The 9,190-nt window shown below is 41.1% G+C and overlaps 1 protein-coding gene across 2 annotated transcripts in view; it reads left to right on the top strand.

The window, feature by feature from the left end:
* Positions 1 to 1,199: 1,199 nt before the first annotated feature.
* LOC133541057 (thyroid hormone receptor alpha) overlaps positions 1,200 to 9,190 on the top strand; it is a 172,076-nt gene continuing 164,085 nt past the window's right edge. Inside the window, exons 1-2 of one of the 2 annotated variants that reach the window (XM_061884133.1) lie at positions 1,200 to 2,209; positions 6,752 to 6,813. The gene's annotated coding sequence lies outside the window, so the exon portion shown is untranslated. The remainder of the gene's footprint in view (positions 2,210 to 6,751; positions 6,814 to 9,190) is intronic. The other variant, XM_061884132.1, reaches the window with a different exon arrangement.

Below are 9,190 nucleotides of genomic sequence, written 5' to 3'. Positions count from 1 at the left end.
TCGCTACATCTGTAAGTGCAAGTTAAAACTACTATGCAAAGCCAAACCCATTTATCAATAATAACCTGAAACGCTTCGCTGGGCCAGAGCTCATCTAAGATGGACTGATGCAAAGTAGAAAGGTGTTCTGTGGTCTGACGAGTCCACATTTCAAATTATATTTGGAAACTGTGGACGTGGTGTCCTCCGGAGCAAAGAGGAAAATAACCATTCAGATTGTTATAGGCGCAAAGTTCAAAAGCCAGCATCTGTGATGGTATGGGGGTGTATTAGTGCCCAAGGCATGGGTAACTTACACATCTGTGAAGGCACCATTAATGTTGACAAGTCCATACAGGTTTTGGAGCAACATATGTTGTCATCCAAGCAACGTTATCCTGGACGCCTCTGTTTATTTCAGCAAGACAATGCCAAGCCACGTGTTACAACAGCGTGGCTTCGTAGTAAAAGAGTGCGGGTACTTTCCTGGCCCGCCTGCAGTCCAAACCTGTCTCCCATGGAAAATGTGTGGCGCATTATGAAGCGTAAAATACGACGGCGGAGACTCCGGACTGTTGAATGACTGAAGCTCTACATAAAACAAGAATGGGAAAGAATTCCACTTTCAAAGCTTCAACAATTAGTTTCCTCAGTTCCCAAACGTTTATTGAGTGTTGTTAAAAGAAAAGGTGATGTAACACAGTGGTGAACATGCCCTTTTCCAACTACTTTGGCACATGTTGCAGCCATGAAATTCTAAGTTACCGGTAAAGAAAATAAAGTTTGAGTTTGAACATCATCTTTGTTGTCTTTGCAGCATATTCAACTGAATATGGGTTGAAAATGATTTGCAAATCATTGTATTCCGTTTATATTTACATCTAACACAATTTCCCATGGAAACGGGGTTTGTATATGTATATATATATATATATATATATATATATATATATATATATATATATATATATAAATATTTATATGAGGCACACCGGGTTATAAGGTGCACTGTCGATTTTTAAGAAAAAGACAGGATTTTTTGCGCGCCTTATAGTCCAAAAAATATGTTATGTTATTTATTAGCACTCATTGAACCTCCAGGCTGATGGAACTATACACGAAGGTGTCTTGAAACCATTAATGTGCTCCTATTTCAACCTGTCTCTCTTTGTGTCCTTTGTAGGTGGAACCACTGAAGAAACTTCCTGTTCAAGTCAAGTCGGATCTTCAGTTGTTTCTTTTTTTTTTTTTTTTGCTTTTTCCCTTACAAAAGACCACTCAGACTTCCTCAGATTGTGCTGAAACGGACACTATTGTATTCATTCTCTAGTTGAAAAGACACCAGCATTATTTTTTGTCTGAATGATACAAGAATAATTGACGGACCTACTTACCTCCAATCATTTTCTCGTCCATCTACTCAGAAGAAGCCTCTGCTTTCTACCTCGGAAAAAATAAGGACATCAAGCAATTATTATCTAATAGCATTTTTTATTTTTTATTTGTACATGTCTATAAATACCTCAGGGATACTTTCCCACCACCTACCTCTTCCATCAAAACAGCCAACTCCGACTGGAACACAGCAAATCTAAATCTAAACCCGTGACCTCTAACTGCTGTTACCGTGACAACCTGGATTGCCTCTCAAACTCTCCTCTCTGATTGTTAGAAACTCACACCACCTGCGAGCCTGGACCTGGTCATTGCATAAAATACACCAGCAGGAGCCTCACCTGTCCCAATAACACACCTGTCAGACAACAAAATACCTCAGCAGACAAACCCTCATCACACTCCAGGAAACAGAAAGGAAGTTCATTCAGAACTCCGGTGCTTGGATGTACCCAATGGACCACCCATGTCACGATCTTCCACATGCCTTAGGGACTGGAATATAGCAACCGTAGCCAAGAAGTCCTCCTGAGAAGCATTTCGGACTCCGCACGGTGAACATCTATCTTCCATGCTCTTTTCAACAAGTCTCATAATACACAAGCCTGAACGTTGAAGTGGTGGCACAGATAAAGCTATTTACCCAGAGGCCTTCAGAAGAGCCCTCAGAACATTCTACTCCAGCTTCCTCTCAACCTCTGGAGACAGAAACAATGCAGGCTTCTTGACAAACTCGAAACATCCCGATTAGCAAGTCAAACGTCAGAGGAGCCATCCGGTGTTGCACAAAACGACGCACGGAAAGACGCCGAAAAGTGGAGAAAGGAATGCATCGGTGAGTTGTGTCTTTTCTCATTTATTTTCACCTGTTTTACTTGTGTACTTCAACCACATACTTTGCTTAAAGTTGCTCAAAATGAAAACACACGTGTCACGAATACAGTAGAACCTCAAAATATGGGTATGTACTGTGTGTGTGTGTGTGTGTGTGTGTGTGTGTGTGTGTGTGTGTGTGTGTGTGTGTATATATGTATATATATATATATGTGTGTGTACTAGAGATGCGCGGATAGGCAATTATATCATCCGCATCCGCATCATCAAAGTCGTCATCCACCCACCGTCCACCCGCACCAACATTTTATCAGGACCGTACCCGCCCGCCAACCGTCCGCTGAAATACATCGGAGGTTGTCCGCCTTTACCACTCACAGAGCTATTTAAACCTGTTTCACAGAGTAATGATGACAACTGGAGCCGCTAACATTCCCGCGACTATCCAATAGCGTTCATCCTGATTACAAAAATATGGCCGTGCTGTTAAGCCATTGCCTTCGACACCTTCAACAACATGTACGAAACCGATTGTTGGTCCGGCAACATGTTGTATGCAGCTTCCGCAATTACACGTTCAGGATTGAAAGGCATACTGGGTGATACAGATTACACTGATGGTTGTGATATAAACAACTTTAACACTTACTAATATGCGCCACGCTGTGAAGCCACACCCAATAAGATTGGCAAACACATTTCGGGAGCACATTCCTCACATTAACACAACATAAACGCAACACAATAAATACCCATAATCCTTTGTATCCGTGACACTTCTTGAACATATTTTACACCCCCGCGCCCCCATCCCCGCCCACCTTACCGACGCGCACGAGGGGGTTGCTGCTAGCGGCGTGTATAAAATAGTCTGGAAGTGTCATGAATACAAAGGATTATGGGTATTTGTTGTGTTGCGTTTATGTTGTGTTACTGTGAGGATGTTCTCCCGAAATGTGTTTGTCGTTCTTAATTGGTGTGGCTTCACAGCGTGGCGCATATTACTAAGAGTATTACAATTGTTTATATCACAACCATTAGTGTACTCTGTGTCACCCAGTATGCCTTGCAATCGTGTGGGTGTTGCCGCGGAAGCCACACACATCATGATGCTGGACTGACAAGCAGATCGTACATGCTGTAGTAGGCGACAAAGCCAATGGCTTCAGACCACGCCCTAATACTTATTATCTGGGTGACTACCAGCAGTCATTCAGGAGAATAATAGCGTCTTTTATTGTCTTCTTCGCTTTATGACAGGGGTCTTAAAGGGCACTTTGAATGGCAACGTATACCGATCACAGAACCATGTATATCAAATATTTCCGGATGGTTCAACCGCCACCCGCCCGAATCTAATCAAAATAAATGTTTTCGTCATGTCAACCGCCCGACCCGCGGTTTATCCGCGGACTCCGCGGATGAGACTGCAAACCGCGCATCTCTAGTGTGTACAGTCCTCCCGTCCAAAGGCAAAACCCAGTAACTCAATTTTGGTCAAAACTGAGCTGATAATAATTTTGGAGTTCCTAGGTGACATGCTTTACATTAGTGCAGGGGTGTCAAACTCAAATACAGAGTGGGCCAAAATTTTAAACGGAACAAAGCCGCGGGCCAAGGTTGAACAAATCAACCTTTTAATAGGGACCCAAACAAGTTTTGCATTAAATATTGAACAAGCAAGGCTTATATAACTTTAGTGACATGCAAAATCCAGTTTCAAACAATATTAATAATAATTAAAAAAATATCAATGGCATATCAGATAAAATTTAAATAAACATGTTATGCCTTTTTTTTTCTATTTGCAATCTTCTGAGGTAAATATCAAATATTAGCATAGCATAGCTCGGTTGGTAGAGCTACCGTGCCAGCAACTTGAGGGTTGCAGGTTCGATTCCCGCTTCCGCCATCCTAGTCACTGCCGTTGTGTCCTTGGGCAAGACACTTTACCCACCTGCTCCCAGTGCCACCCACACTGGTTTAAATGTAACTTAGATATTGGGTTTCAGTATGTAAAACGCTTTGAGTCACTAGAGAAAAGCGCTATATAAATATAATTCAATTCAATTCAATATTTTCCACAGGCTATTAATACATTTGAAAATAAAATAACAAATAATGAATGAACCAAACATTCAAGCCTTGAAGTAGCAAGAGAAAATGCATGAATAAAACGTTAATTATTGGTCAGTTTGCTGGAAGTTTCCCGGAAGAATTAAATAAATAAATGATAAATGGGTTGTACTTGTATAGCGCTTTTCTACCTTCAAGGTACTCAAAGCGCTTTGACACTACTTCCACATTTACCCATTCACACACACATTAACACACTGATGGAGGGAGCTGCCATGCAAGGCGCCAACCAGCACCCATCAGGAGCAAGGGTGAAGTGTCTTGCTCAGGACACAACGGACGTGACGAGCTTGGTACTAGGTGGGAATTGAACCAGGGACGCTCGGGTTGTGCACGGCCACTCTCCCCACTGCGCCACGCCGTCCCTAGTGCTGCAAAGGGTTCTGGGTATTTATTCTGTTGTGTTACAGTGCGGATGTTCACCCGAAATGTGTTTGTCATTCTTGTTTGGTGTGGCGCATATTTGTAACAGTGCTAATGTTGGTTATACGGCCACCCTCAGTGTGACCTGTATGGCTGTTGACCAAGTATACGTTGCATTCACGTGTGTGTGTGTAGAAGCCACAAATATTATGTGACATGCTGTTAGTATGGAGGAAAAGCGGACGTGACGACAGGTTGTAGAGAACGCTAAAGGCAGTGCCTTAAATGCACGCCCCCAATATAGTTGTCCAGGTGGAAATCGGTAGAAATTCGGGAGAATGGTTGCCCCGGGAGTTTTTCGGGAGGGGCACTGAACTTCGGGAGTCTACCAGAAAAATTAGGAGGGTTGGCAAATATGAGTATTAGCGGCGAATGCGGTGTTACAGCGGCACCGACGCTGTATAACACCGGCGGGCCAGCTCTAAGGCTAAATTGATATTGCCTCAAGGGCCAAATTAAATTACACGGCGGGCCAGAGTTTGACACCCATGCATTAGTGTATGCGATATTGTGATTTGTTCCGTAAGTAAGCTGTTACGCGCATGGCAGGACCTAGCAACTACCACATAACCGCGTAGATACAACAGAAAAACCTAGTATCTCAAGGGACCAATCGGAGCTTCTTTGTCAGTCGCCTTATTGTCTTTAATGAGACATTTGCACGAATGGGGGCCGACGGTCAACCTGATTATGTGATATTATGGCACCAGGGGATATTTGGAAGATTGGCCCAGGACGTTGCAAGCACCTTCATTAAATGTATTGTTCTTGATTCTTCCCCTTGCATACTCTTTTGGGCAGATAACTGTGGAGGTCAAAATAAAAACTGGACACTGTACACGGCTCTTGCCCAATGTGCAAACGCAGAATGGGGCCCACCCTAGATCGTGATAAAATATCTGGAGAAAGGGCACACGTTCATAAGAGCAGATTCAATCCATGGCTCAATCGGCAAGAAAATGAAAGCTCAAGAAAACATCTATACGTTTGATGACTTTGTAGATCTTTGTAAGACAGCATCAAGATAGATTGGTTTTCCTTTGTTTTCTCAAAATCAGCGAGAAGGGAGTTACTAGGTTTTGCCTTTAGACGGGAGAGTCGTGGTCAAAAGTTTACATACACTTGTAAAGGACATAATGTCATGGCTGTCTTGAGTTTCCAATCATTTCTGCAACTCTTATTTTTTTGTGATGGAGTGATTGGAGCACATGTTGGTCACAAAAAACATTCATGAAGTTTGGTTCTTTTATGAATTTGTGGTTCTTAACCTGAGTTCGATCGAACCATAGGTGTTGGGTTAGTCGGCCTCAGGGGTTCGGCAGAGCCTCTGCAGCGGAGGTCACGACACACCCGACTCATTGTGTAAATAAAAATGTTTCCCTGTACCATATTATGGATACCCCCCAAGGAATGTTCCCTCTAATTTTCCATCTAATTTGCAGGTGTGTATTTTGTTGTTTGTTCATGCACTGTTGGTTTTGTTCTTTGAACAAGGTGATATTCATGCACGGTTATTTTGTGCACCAGTAAAAAAACATGTAACTTTGTCTTGAATTTGAAAAAAAAACAAAAAAAACTTTTATTTTTCACTAAAGAATGGTTCGGTGGATGCACATATGAAACAGGTGGAGTTCGGTACTTCCAACAAGGTCAAGAACCACTGGTCTACTGAAAATGTGACCAAATCTGCTGGGTCAAAAGAATACATGCAGCAATGTTATTATTTGGTTACTACATACATGGACTTGTTTCTTCAGCATTGTCCACACGTTCAAGTCAGGACTTTGAGAAATACATTCTAAAACCTTAATTCTGGCCTAATTTAGCCATTCCTTTACCACTTTTGACATATGTTTGGGGTCACTTTCCTGTTGGAACACCCAACTGCGCCAAATACCCAACTTCTTGGCTGATGATTTTAGGTTATCCTGAAGAATTTGGAAGTAATTCTTCTTTTTCATTGTCCCATTTACTCTCTGTAAAGCACCAGTTCCATTGGCAGCAAAACAGGCCCAGAACAAAATACTACCACCACCATGCTTGAAGGTAGGTTTGGTGTTCCTGGGATTAAAGGTCTCACCTTTTCTCTTCCAAACATATTGCTGGGTATTGTGGCCAAACAGCTCCATTTTTCATCTGACATACCTTGTACAAAGATAAAACCTTCTGGAGGAAAGTTCTGTGGTCAGAATCACCTCCATTACGACAAATATACAGCATTTTTTAGTATCTTAAGTATCATTATCAAGTATCTCAAGAAGAGGCATGCTAATAGCTTAGCTAACTGCTAAGCTAGCATGAAACAACACTAAGAAATAAATGCTTATTAAAGTTTAAAAATGGTAGATGGAAGCACGGATCAATCCATAAATTGTTGCTGTCGATGGTAGTATCAGAACATGAACGATACTAAAGTGATGAGGTCATTATATGTATTTTTTTTAAAAACAACAACATTTTTTTGTTTTTATTAAGGGTATAATTCCCTGGACACAGGAGGACTTTGAGAGCAAAAACAAAAACATTTAAACGACAAGGAGGTAATGGTTTTTGTTTTTGTCTAATTGTGTGATTGCTCCAGAGCATTCACACATCGGGGTTTTTTACACCAAAATTCATTTATTTATTATTATTTTTCTTCTCCAGATTTTGGCGCGCTCTGCCTTCCACATTTTTCATCCAATTCAAACCATTCCAACTTCAATCTGTTCAGCCTATTCAGCAATCGCAGGCTTTCCATTGACAAGTTCCAGAAATTCCCTGATTATCCAGAATTCCCAGTTTTCCGTGACACGTTTCCTATTTAGAATGAATTGGCCATTTTTCAAACTTTCACTATTTCCACATTTTTCTACCTATTCATACCATTCCACCTTCAACACATTCCTACATTCTAAAAATTCGAAGTACATTTCTTTCACGTTAAAAAAAAATCTAGGATTTTCTAGAATTCCTGGTTTTCCAAAGCTCTATTTCCACTCTTTTTCTGGCTACTACTCCTCCCACATTTTTCAACTGTTCCACCGTCAACACATCAGGACAAAAAAAACTAAGATTTTTCAACCTTTTCAAACCATTTCAACATTAACACATTCCACTCATCCTGGACATTCAAACGTGTTGCGATCTGCTGCTCAGATCTACACTATTTATTTTTCTATTTTGTATATTTCTCCGACTCCTTATTTCCTGTTTGCAATGTCACCATGGTCACTCATCAGTTCACCTGCTGCTCACGCCCCGCACACCTGCTACAGATAATCACCGTCACTTTATAAGCCGTCCTCTTTTGTTTGTTCAGCCTGGGTTCATAATTTGCTTTCACGCAACAAGTTACGCCTGCACTCTGTCATCGTATGTATATTCTCGCTAGCTTTTCACGCTCAGCCATTTGTTTATTCCAGCTCTCATGCTGTATGTTTTGTTTTACTCTTTAATGTGTCTATGTGCCAGTTTAGTTCTCATTTTTGTATATCCTAGCTTTTATGCTAGCGTCTTTGGGTTGCCTTTCATTAGCACCAGTGTTTTGTTTCATAGATCCTTTTCGTTAAATAAATTGTTTATATCTTACCTTTGCTGTGTTCACTTGTTGACGCATCCACGAGGGAATCGAACCCGGCATCACAATGCCGAACAGGCGTAACAAAACTGACACTTTCCCCAGTTCCAAACCAAATTGCGGTTTTCCTGGAAAAAAAATTCAAACTGTTACATTCGTACTATATTCTGTCAGCATTTCTGATTAACTTCAGCATTGGAGCATTTTCGCGCAATTGCTTCCGGAATTGCTTCGTCTAGTTCAGTGGTTCTTAACCTCGTTGGAGGTACCGAACCCCACCAGTTTCATATGCTCATTCACCAAACCCTTCTTTAGTGAAAAAAAATTATACATTTTCAAATACAAGACAAAGTTATATATTTTTTGTACTGGTGCACAAAATGATCCATGCATGACCATCACCTTGTTAAAAGAACAAAACCAACACAGTGCACGAACTCACAGCAAATTAGGCACCTGAAAATCAGTGTGACTTCTGCTGTTGCCGTATCCATAATACGCCGATAGGGAGAAGTTTTTATTTACACGATGAGTCAGGTGTATCTTGACCTCCACCGAACCCCCTAGAGTTCGATCGAACCCAGGTTAAGAACCACTGATATAGTTATTGTGTAGTACTGACTTTGTTTGGATCTAACTCTCATATGCAATTAAATGAGAACAAATAATTTGTTCAGTGTGTGTTATATTACTAAGCTATCAGTAGTACTCATCATAAATACATCGAAATTTACAGTTAATACATGTCAATCAATCAATCAATCAATGTTTACTTATATAGCCCTAAATCACTAGTGTCTCAAAGGGCTGCACAAACCACCACGACATCCTCGGTAGGCCCACATAAGGGCAAGGAAAACTCAC

The sequence above is a fragment of the Nerophis ophidion genome, linkage group LG23 (genome assembly GCF_033978795.1).
Source record: "Nerophis ophidion isolate RoL-2023_Sa linkage group LG23, RoL_Noph_v1.0, whole genome shotgun sequence".
Lineage (NCBI taxonomy): Eukaryota > Metazoa > Chordata > Actinopteri > Syngnathiformes > Syngnathidae > Nerophis > Nerophis ophidion.
This window is presented reverse-complemented; position numbering and strand designations above follow the sequence as displayed.